Genomic DNA, 10,821 nt, shown 5'->3' on the forward strand with positions numbered 1-10,821 from the left:
GTTTTATGCAGATCTAGAAATTTTATCCAAAGCAAACATTTACCACAGGTGCCTTGACATCATTTTTTCTTTTTAAGTCATATAAATAGATTCTTCAACTGCCAAAATTGTTCTTGTAAATGCTGAACTATCTTGTCTAATTATCTCAAAATTATCTTCAGCACCAATATATGTATTTGCCTAGTGATAATAGACCCACAACCAAAAATTCCCTAACGTTAAATTTGGGAACACAAGTAAAATAACCATGTTAATTTGAAACTGGGTACCATGGATACAGATAGTGATTATAGCCTTGCGGATCTGCTGATAATTTGTTGTAATGATCTGTGGCATCTCTCCCAGAAGATCTCTCAGATTCATCAATGCAGATCAAAGTTTGTCCTTTATCAAAATGCTGGCTAAGATTCTCTGGCTCTGAAAGGTGTTTTTGCCCTTCTGTTCATGAAAAAAGTCCTGCCTTCATTTCTTAATGAGTATCCCTTTGTTTTTATTCTTCCACCTACTCACACTGAACTTGTCAACTTAGGAAAATACTCTGCTGTGTAGAATGAAATAAAAACTTCCAAATGTGTAGTTGGACAAAGTTATTTTTAACCTTAGTCATTTGGTGTAACACTTTATGTTAGGCAAGAAAGTTACGATAAACGTAATTGAAATGAGGTTGCTTAGTAGCCTATTTCATAGTTCAAGGTTTTTAGGGTATTGTTGAGTAAAAATATATTTCAATATCTCAAGCACAGATCTCTGCTGTGTTTTTTCAGCGGAAACTTTCACTAGAAATTTATTTCAAAGGAACAAAATAGAGTTGTGTGTGTATGTGTGTGGGTGTGTTACATATGTCCTTGCTGGGAGAGTAGGATGGGCAGAGTTAGCACTGGAAGGAAGAAAGAGTAAAACTCAAGAAATGGTGCAAAAGGAAGATTTCTGCCTACATTTGTGAGTCATATGTGTATACCTTTGCCCTTCTTAAATTAGTGTAGGGAGAGTAAAGTGCTGATTAGTTCTTTTAAATGTCTGTGGTTTTTTTTTTTTTTCCAGTTTTTTAATTTTTCCTTCTTGCAAGACTCACAGTCCAGCGTTGGCTATTTACTTTATTTTATTTGAGATAGGGTCTCACTTTGTTGCCCAGCTTTGAGTGCATTGGTGCAATCACGGTTCACTGCAGCCTGGCCCTCCCCAGGTTCAGGTGATCCTCCCATCTCAGTTTTTGTTTTTTTAGTACAGACAGGGTTTGCCATGTTGCCCAGACTGGTCTAAAACTCCTAGGCTCAAGCGATTGCATCCCTCAGCCTCCCAAAGTGCTGGGATTAGAGGCCTGAGCAACCACACCTGGCCTAGGTTAGTTTTTTTTTTAAAGATATGGTTTATTTTGATGTCTGTCCACTGATTTTTATAAAGTTACAAAGAGAAATTTAAAAAATACTACTTTTACTACCATCTGTCAACACACCAGAAAAGAATGCACTTGCGTTCATGACGGCAAAGCCTTATTTTTTCTTTCTTTTTTAGCTGTAGCTCAGGAAGAAGCCTTATTTATTTATTTATTTTTAATTTAAGCTAAAGGACCTACAAAATTTATGAATCCAGAGGGTAGAGTTTTCATATGCTTTTCAGATCACCAACATTTAGGGAATGCCTGCTGTGTGCAGCGGCTCTCATTAGCATTAAGTGCTCTCTTCATGTTGGGAACGTGAAATATACAAGGTGGGCAGATTGACAAGACCTCAGCTGTGCATTGGTGGTAAAGTGCCACATGCCACACCATTTAAAAAGGATGACGTATTATAACAAGTTAAGCCTCAGGTTACAGAAAGAAGGGGTGATGTTAAAAGCCTACCTTTAACCTTAGACCTAGATCAAATGCCCATCTGTGAATGTAACACTGTAGAGTACTTATGATCGGGCAAGCTGCCCTGATTTGAAGGCCAGAATATTGACACAGAATCTGCTGTGCCTGCCCTTACACATCTCTGATTTATGTGGGGTTGATTTTTTGGAGTGTTAGTCTGACTACCAAGTTCAAGTTTAAACATTAGGATTTCAAATGAAAAGCACAAATGATGGGTCTCAGCCCTTTTCTTGATTTGATAGGCATAGTGAAAACATTCACAAACCACATACTCCCATGGACATTTCAGGGTTACATGTAATTCCAGGTATACTCATTGTGACTACTCCTTTCTTTCCTTGAGGAAAGCACATTAGCATATGGGAGGGTAAGGGTAACAGTGCTGAGAGCCCTAGATGCATGCCTGCAAAAGGTTACCTCCATTTCAGCCAGGGTCACCCTGTACCTCCAGAGCTGCATTGATCAACCCCCATCCTTCTGGCCTGATAAGGTCCAATGTCACTGTCCAGTTTTTGCACCTTCCCTTGTGGCACATCCTCTCTTCTGACCTCTGGTCTTGGACCCCTGCAGCTACTAGATTAGGTCAGTTTGGTGATCATGTTATCAGCCTCTGTGGGCTGTCCTTTTTGCCTACTACCTAGATGTGAAGCTTCCTCTCATCTTTCTACTGCAAACATTCACTTAAGGCATCTCTGCAGAAGGTGTGAGATGACAACAGAGACTTACACTGAAACAACAACTATGTCTTGAATTGTTAGGATTTATTAATGCTTTGGTGATTTCCTGATCCAGGCTCCAGGTCCTTTATCCATTACCCTCCCCGCTTCCCCTCTCCTTTTTATACCCCATCTCCCCTTCCTTCTCCCTTCCCCCTCCCTCCATGCAGTCTTCTCTCTCCTCCCCTCCTTTCCCTTCCCTTCTCTTTGTGTCTCAGGAGACCAAAGCTGATGTTGTCTCTCTCTGCTATCAGGGAGGGAAAAACAGTGTTTTTTCTTTTTTTCTGCAGTCCTTTTTTTTGGGTAAGGTTGCAGAGAAAAATACTGAAGAACAGAGAGAATGGATAAAGTTTTCAGGATAGGCAGAAAGACTGTAGAGAACCCTGCATTTGCTTAGGCACCCAGAGACAGCCAGAGGGCCAGGAGAATGGAGTCGTAGGCACAGTTTCTGGAATCAGACATTTCCTGGTTGGATCCCAGCTCAAACACTGGCAGCAGTGCCAAGAGGCAAAGCACTTCATCCTTTTTGACTCCCAGTTCCTTTGCCTTTAAAGTGCAGTCGATAATATATTCATTCTTCAACTCTAGAATTCAAACTCTGAAAACAGATTAAAACAAAAATCCAGATTTGTAAAACCACTTTCGGCAGTAATACCTGAGGTGCCCCAATGTGACACTATTTAACGTGGTCTTCAACATGCGTTAGTGTCTATCTATACATTGTACTGCAGGAAGATTAATGCATTTGAATTCCAGCTCCCATGGGAGATGATTCATGCTATAGGAACATGCTCCATCTTGTCTTTCTAAAAATCCAAAAAATGCTCAGCTCCAGAAATACAACTGGCCCTATGGGCTTTGGATAAGGATATCCACCTCAGAGGGTATTTGGAATACTGAATGGGGTAATACATGTAGGATGAGGCACAGTAATAACACTTTAGTAAGTGTTGGCTGCTATGACCATCATGGTATTGTGGTCTTGAACACGTGCAAGTATGTCTGTCTCCAGGAACAGCCATGAAACTTTGCAATAGTGGTAGGAAGCGCACAATACTGTGCAGTTTACACACAGGCTTCTTTTATATCTGTGGTTTATATCTGTCTTGAGTATTGAAGTTGGTTTTGATTTTCTTTTTAGATCTCTTCTCATTGCCCTCATAACTTCACTTATTTATTTATTTATTGAGACAGGTCTTGTTCTGTCACCCAGGCTGGAGTGCAGTGACATGATTTCAGCTCACTGCAACTTCCACGTCCCGGGTTCCAGTGATTCTCTTGCCTCAGCCCCCCAAGTAGCTGGGATTACAGACATGCGCCACCACCTCCAGCTAATTTTTGTATTTTTAGTAGAGATGGGGTTTGGCCATGTTGGCCAGGCTGGTCTCAAACTCCTGGCCTCAAGTGATCCACCTGCCTTGGCCTCCCAAAGTGCTGGGATTACAGGTGTGAGCCACTGCGTTTGGCGTTAACTCCACTTCGTTAACTGAGGAAAAATAGTATTCTTTTCCTCTCTATTCCTCTGCTCCTCTCCTTTCATCCTCCCTCCTCTTCTTCCCTGCGCTCTCTTCTCTCTCTCTCTCTCTGTCTCCCCCCCCCGTGTGTGTGTGTGTGTGTGTGTGTGTGTGTGTGTGTGTGTGTCTGTTGCTCAAAAGCCCTTTTCCTCTGATCTCAGGGAACTAGAGAGCTGGTTACTTTGGAGGCTGCAGGGCTTTTCTCTGAGAGTAGTGATTAATAGTTAAAAGATGCTAAATGTGAAACAGTCATTCCATAAAGCTCTCAGGCCATTTTCTTAGAGGCCAGGTGCTAAGAACTTCTCAACAGGGACAACTTAGTGAGGGAAATGGAAAATGAATACACACGATATAAAACTTTGGCTACAAATGCAAGATGATTTGAGGGGTGGGAGCAAATGGCATTTTGTTTGGTGTTTTCTCCATTGTAAGGCCTGTTGCCTGAGGTAAGGTAAACTTCTTTTTCCTAAACATAAATTTAGGAAGTTGAGTATGAATAAGAATAAATGGGTCTAGACTGGAAGAACTGTATTGATTGAAATAAAAAAGACTTTTTGTCCCATGGTGATAAAATAATTATTAAAAAAACCCAAAACTTGATGCTTAGTAAGAAAAAAAAGAACAAACTAGGGCCAGGTGCTGTGGCTCACGCCTGTAATCCCAGCACTTTGGGAGGCAGAGGTGGGCAGATCACGAGGTCAAGAGATTGAGACCATCCTGGCCAACATGGTGAAATCCCGTCTCTAAAAAAATAAAATAAAATAAAAAAGAACAACAACAACAACAACAAATAACAAACTGGCAGCAAGTTGTGAATTCATTTTGCCTGTCCATGCCAGTTTTCCACACTGGCAAAGGGAGACTTTATTTCTGAGTATGTACCCCATTACATATTTTAAGTTGTTAAAAGTAGTCTTGGTGTTTGCTTTTGTTGTGTTTTATTTTGCTCTTAAGATGCGTTCTCAGATCCTAGTCTAAGATCTGGATTTCTGTGTTGTCTTCATAAAAAGACAAGGAATGGAATAAACTATCGTAAGTAAAAAGGAGATGTAGATAGAGCACTGAGAATCTTAGTTTTGATACAATTTTATGTTTGCTTTGTACACTCAGCCACTAGTCAGTTCTTGCTGACAGTTACTTTAGAAGCTGAAGAAATAAATTTGTCTTACCCACAATTACTATGATTCTCTGTTTTTGTTTTCTTAATAGAATCCACACTTTGCTCTTTAATTGTAATGGCTTTCTTGGTTCTTTATGGCACAGCAGCCCCTCCCCAATAATGTTGCCTCAAGGAAAAAATAAGCAATATGTAGGAAATGAAAGCACTTACATTTGGAGTTAAAGGAAAAGAAGGAAATTGCAAAAGATCTCTCCTTCTTCTGTAACGGAAGAGGGCAAATAACCACATTTTTCTTGGCCTTCTCTAAGATGCGTCTGGCCCACACACACTTGAGAATAAATCAGTAATTCCCCCATCATCAGCACCACATTTATTCAGTCTCTAGGTATGGCACCCCAACAACAAGCAAAGTTTGAGCTTCCTCTCAAACAAAATTGAATTTAATACATTTTTGTCTCATAAATTCCTTTCTGAATTCCTTCTTTTTTTTCAATCTGGTTGTTTCAGTTTTGATTTTAGTTTGAAGATAAATGTGGCTCCTGTATCCTTTCTCCTATACCCAGAACATGTACATAATAACTTTCTGAAGAACAAGGGGAAAAACGGCTCCTGGTTTGAGTGATGTGATCAATAGAAAAAGAAATCAGGATCTGGAAAGGGTCTGTATTTGAAAGGATCTGGAAGATCTCTCTAACGGGGCCTGTGAGGTTTTTAAACTTTGTTTTAAGCTGTTGTGAGCCCATGTTAACCAATCCAGGAAGATTCATTATAACTAAACATCTTTTCCTTTTTTTTTTAATTTGTTTTAATTCCCTTTTAATTTCTTCCTTCTTTTTCTTTTTGAAATGGGGTCTCACTCTGTCCCCCAGGCTGGAGTGCAGTGGCATGATCTTCACTCACCGCAACCTCTGTCTCCCAGGCTCAAGCAATCCTTCAGCCTCAACCTCCTGAATAGCTAGGACCACAGGTGTGTGCTACCACACCCCAGCTAATTTTTTTTCGTATTTTGGATAGAGACAGTTGCCCAGGCTTGTCTTGAACTCCCGAACTCAAACAATCCTCCTGCTTTGGCTTCCAAAATTGCTGAGATTACAGGTGTGAACCACTAAGCCTGACCCATTTCCTTTATTTATTTATTTATTTATATTTATTTTTTTTATTTTTAGAGATGTGGTTTCACCACATTGGCCAGGATGGTCTCGATCTCTTGACCTGGTGATCCACCCACCTCAGCCTCCCAAAGTGCTAGGATTATAGGCTTGACCCACTGCGCCTGGCCCTTTCTCTTTAAATAGGCATTCAATATCTGATTTGTGAATGTCTGCTATTGTGCAGGATTCAGCTAAGTAATCCCAATGAGACTTCAAAGGTGATGAAAACATAGTCATAACCACCAAAAGTCTATAAACTAATGCAGAAAAGAGCTTTACAAAGCATAACAAGGCAGTGTTTTATGTTATGATATAGGTACAGTGAAATGAGTTTCGGGAAGGAAGCAGAGGGAAGGCTTCATTGTAAAAGTGGCATTTAGTAGAATTCATGATGAGTTGAAGGATGCCAATAGTGAAAAGGGAATTTGTCAGGACTGAAATGCTCAGGCTGTGTTTCGTGAATAGAGTATTCCAGTTTACCTAGAGCACAAGTTATGTGTATAAGTAAGGCCTTGTAAAAAAAAAAATTAGTCTAGTGAGGAAAAAATGTAAATAAACAAATGAATGAATACATTTTGCATTCTGAGTTATGCAGAAAGTGTTTTGGAACATAGAGGGAAAAGCCTTAACTGAGGTGCTATTCGACGGTCGATTGGAAAGCTTCATGGCAGGCTGAATTTTGATGGAGCAGTACTTTGCCCAGTAGAAATAAGAAGAAAGCATATGTAAGTTCTCCTTATCCTTTGGACTTGTAATACACACAAAAACTTTCTGGGGCTTTCTAAGGAAATTTTATTTCAAGATTCTGCTAGGCAATAATTCTCTTTCCCTAAATTGAAGGGCAAAGATTCTAAGTTCTGCTTTTTCTTTTTTTCACTGAATTCTCTTAGGTTTTGTTTTGTTTTGCCACCTCTTCTCACTGGTATTGATCACTTTCTCTTCCTTAGTAAAGTTCCATTCGCTTCCCTCCTAACCTGGACGTTGTAGGAAGCACAGATGCTGTATTAAAATTTAAAGAAAGCTCCCAGCCTGTCTTTCCCAACATCCCTTCAGTTTCAATAAAAAAAAAAAAAAAAAAAAAAAAAAAAAAAACAGTTGTTATACAAGCATGGCAGCCACCCTGCTTTCTCTATGGTAGAATAATAAGTCCTCGGGTTTGCACCAGGAAATGATGTTTCAAGTTGAGGTTCTGAAGTTTGATTGCTCAATTCTGTCACTTGCTAAAGGTTTAATCTCAAGTTACCCAATGCCTCTGTGCCTCAATTTCTTCCTCTATAAAATGGAAATACAGTCCTGTGCCACTTAGTGATATTTTAGCCAACAATGAACTGTGTGTATACTATGGTTGTCCAAGGGGATTATAATACTGTATTTTTATATGTTCAGATGCAAATGCTTACCATTGTGTGACAGTTGCCAAAGGTATTCAATATAGCAACATGCTGTACAGGTGTGTAGCATTGGAGCAGTAGGCTACACCATATAGCCTAGGTGTGTAGTGTAGTAGGCCATACCATCTAGGTTTGTGTAACCACACTCTATGATGTTCACACAACAAGAAATCTCCTACTGATATATTTCTCAGAATGTATTCCTGTCATTAAGTGATGCATGATTGTAATGTACCTTACAGGACCATTGTGAGAATTAAATGAGATAATCCACAGAGAGCATTTAGTGCCATGGCTGGGATGTAGTCAACATTTTAATAAATATTAGCTATTATTTTTAATGTTTTGGCCAGCCATTTAGCCCTTTCATCCTTTGGATGATGCATGAGGACAGCCTATAGTAGTTAATTTTATTCATCAACTTGAACTGGGAAATGGGATGCCCAGAAATCTGGTTAAACATTATTTAATAATATGGGGCTGTTTCTGCTGCACTCTTGCAGAATTTAACATGTGAATTGGTGGACTGAATAAAGCAGATGGCCCTCCTCAGTGTGGGGAGACCTCACATTGTTCTTCCTCATCTAATCTGTTGAGGTCTGAATAGAACAAAAATGCAGAAGAAAGTCGAATTCTAGATCTACCTGACTGTCTGAGCTGGGACCCATCTTCTGTCCTTGCTGCTCTGGATTCTCTGGCTTTTACACTCGGACTGGAATCCACACCATTTCCTCTCTGGCTCTCAGGCTTTCAAATGCTACCCCTAGCTTTTCTGGGTCTCTAGCTTGTGGACTGGATCATGGGACTTCTCTCAGTCTCTATCATTGGGTGATCTAATTCTTTATAATAATTATCTTTATACATATATGTATAAATGTATATGTAAATATACATATATGTATAAATGTATATGTAAATATACATATATGGCCTGGGTGCAGTGGCTCACACACTTTGGGAGGCCAAGGCAGGAGGATCACTTGAGGTCAGAAGTTTGCAACCAGCCTGGGCAACAGTGAAACCCCCTCTCTACTAATACTACTACTACTAATAAAAATACACACACACACATACACACACACACAGTGTGTGTACATTATATCTTTATGTAATCACTCTATGTGTATATTCTGTTGGTTCTGTTTTTCTGTTTTTTCTGGAGAACACTGACTAATGTGTGGTTTGCAGCTAGCAGCATTGGCATAATCTGTGAGCTTATTAGCAATGCATATTCTCAGGCCCTTATCCTGCAATTTAAACAAGATCTTTAAATAAATCATATACATATTAGTACACACAATTCCCCTATTTTCCATGATAACTTCATGTTTATAGTGATGCTTCATCAACTAGGGAACAGCCACAGTCTAATACTACACACTAAGAGGAATTTCTATTAAACAGTGATAATTTCAGCAAAGACACAGAGTTCACATAGATCTAGTCCCGTTTCAAATAGTGAAGTTGACGGGAAATAACTGAGCGTTGTAAGGCCTATTCAAGAATGCTCAGAGAGATGAGGACTGGAGGGACTTATCTTTATTCTGAGTACATTTGCATACCCAAAAGTAAGGGCGGCACTGGAGAAGAGAGACCTAATCAGGCACATTTTTATTTGCCTTGCTCTCAAAAAGACAGCAGTCTAGAAGGAAACTGGGTTGGGACAGGAGTGGGGCTAGGGGTAGCTGGGAGTCAAATATCTCCTGAGAAAAGCTGACTAAACAGAGATAAGTAAGAATTCTAATAGCTACTAACAAAAGGTCTTTGAGCCAAGGGCTCTCACACTGGCCTGGCTTTCTATAGAATTAACTTGTCACCTTGAAGAGGAGAAAGACTATAGTTTCCTCAGAATTGGCAGGAATGAGAATAAATTAATTGGGAAAGTGCCTATAGGTAACATAACCATACCTGAACTTTAGCTACTCACCACCTATCCCTACCTTCTCTTCCTTCTTTAGTTACCTGAATCATTGAAAAAAATACTGCAACCACTAAGTGTCCAGCTTTCCAGCATAAGTTGTAAGGAACAGTAATTTAAGAGGATCAGGTAAACATTGAACAGATATGATGGTAATCCACCAACGCTGTTGGGCAAATATCAGGACTAGATGAAATTATGTCTAATAAAAGATAAATAAGAATTAGGAAAAGTGAGGCTTCCCTGAAATTCATAAAGAAAAATATAATAAAAAAAAATACATGGTGTGTAAAAGAAAGGTAAATAATACATATTCAAAAGAGAATTACTTAAGAAAATAAAAATAATAGACTAAATTTCCTTTGTCCTCTCAAAGGAATTCAAGTCATGGAGAATGGAAAGGAGAGCTGGCATGTTTAAGAAATGGAAGGAGAAAATATAATCAGTTTTGAAATAAAAACTGCTTTAGAAGGAGTAGAATCAACACTGAAAATAGATCAGAGGTAAAGAGGGTAGGCATGAGAAGAAACCACAGAGAAGGCAGCGGAAAAATACAAGGCAATGGAAAGAATTAACTAGGAACTCTGATGTGGAGAGACAAATTGGGAATGATTTGTGTACTGGGAGATGAAAAACTAAAATGAGCTGGAGCTAAATAATGCATCAGTATTTTATAAACATACTGTTATCCAAAAGAAAACAAAGTAAATGGCAGAAGAAGGCATGCAAGTTTTTAATCCTATAAACTGTAAAGTTTGAAAACATGTAAACATTTCTATGTGTATAACATGAGACTATAAAGCAATGGTTGAGAATAATAAACTCCAAATTCAAGAAAACGGCTAAGCCAGGAGGTTGGGGAATGGAATCTAAAATGTATACACAGTGAACTTCAACTGCATTGGTTAGTATTTTAAGGTAAGGTAGTGGGAAGCTGGATGTTCATGGTATTTTTATTTATGTCTCTCTGTTTTGTACTGGTGAGGATGTGGGAGAATAAGATTTCTCATACTTTGCAAATGACTGTGAGATCTACTAAATTATTCCTGTGGCTTAATGGCATTTTCAAAATTTATATTCAGGACTTTCTTTATTCAGAAAAATTTTTTTCTATTATATCTTAAATTTTTATATTATAAAATAATATCTATGACAATGT

This window comes from Callithrix jacchus, chromosome 9 (genome assembly GCF_049354715.1).
Source record: "Callithrix jacchus isolate 240 chromosome 9, calJac240_pri, whole genome shotgun sequence".
Classification (NCBI taxonomy): Eukaryota; Metazoa; Chordata; class Mammalia; order Primates; family Cebidae; genus Callithrix; species Callithrix jacchus.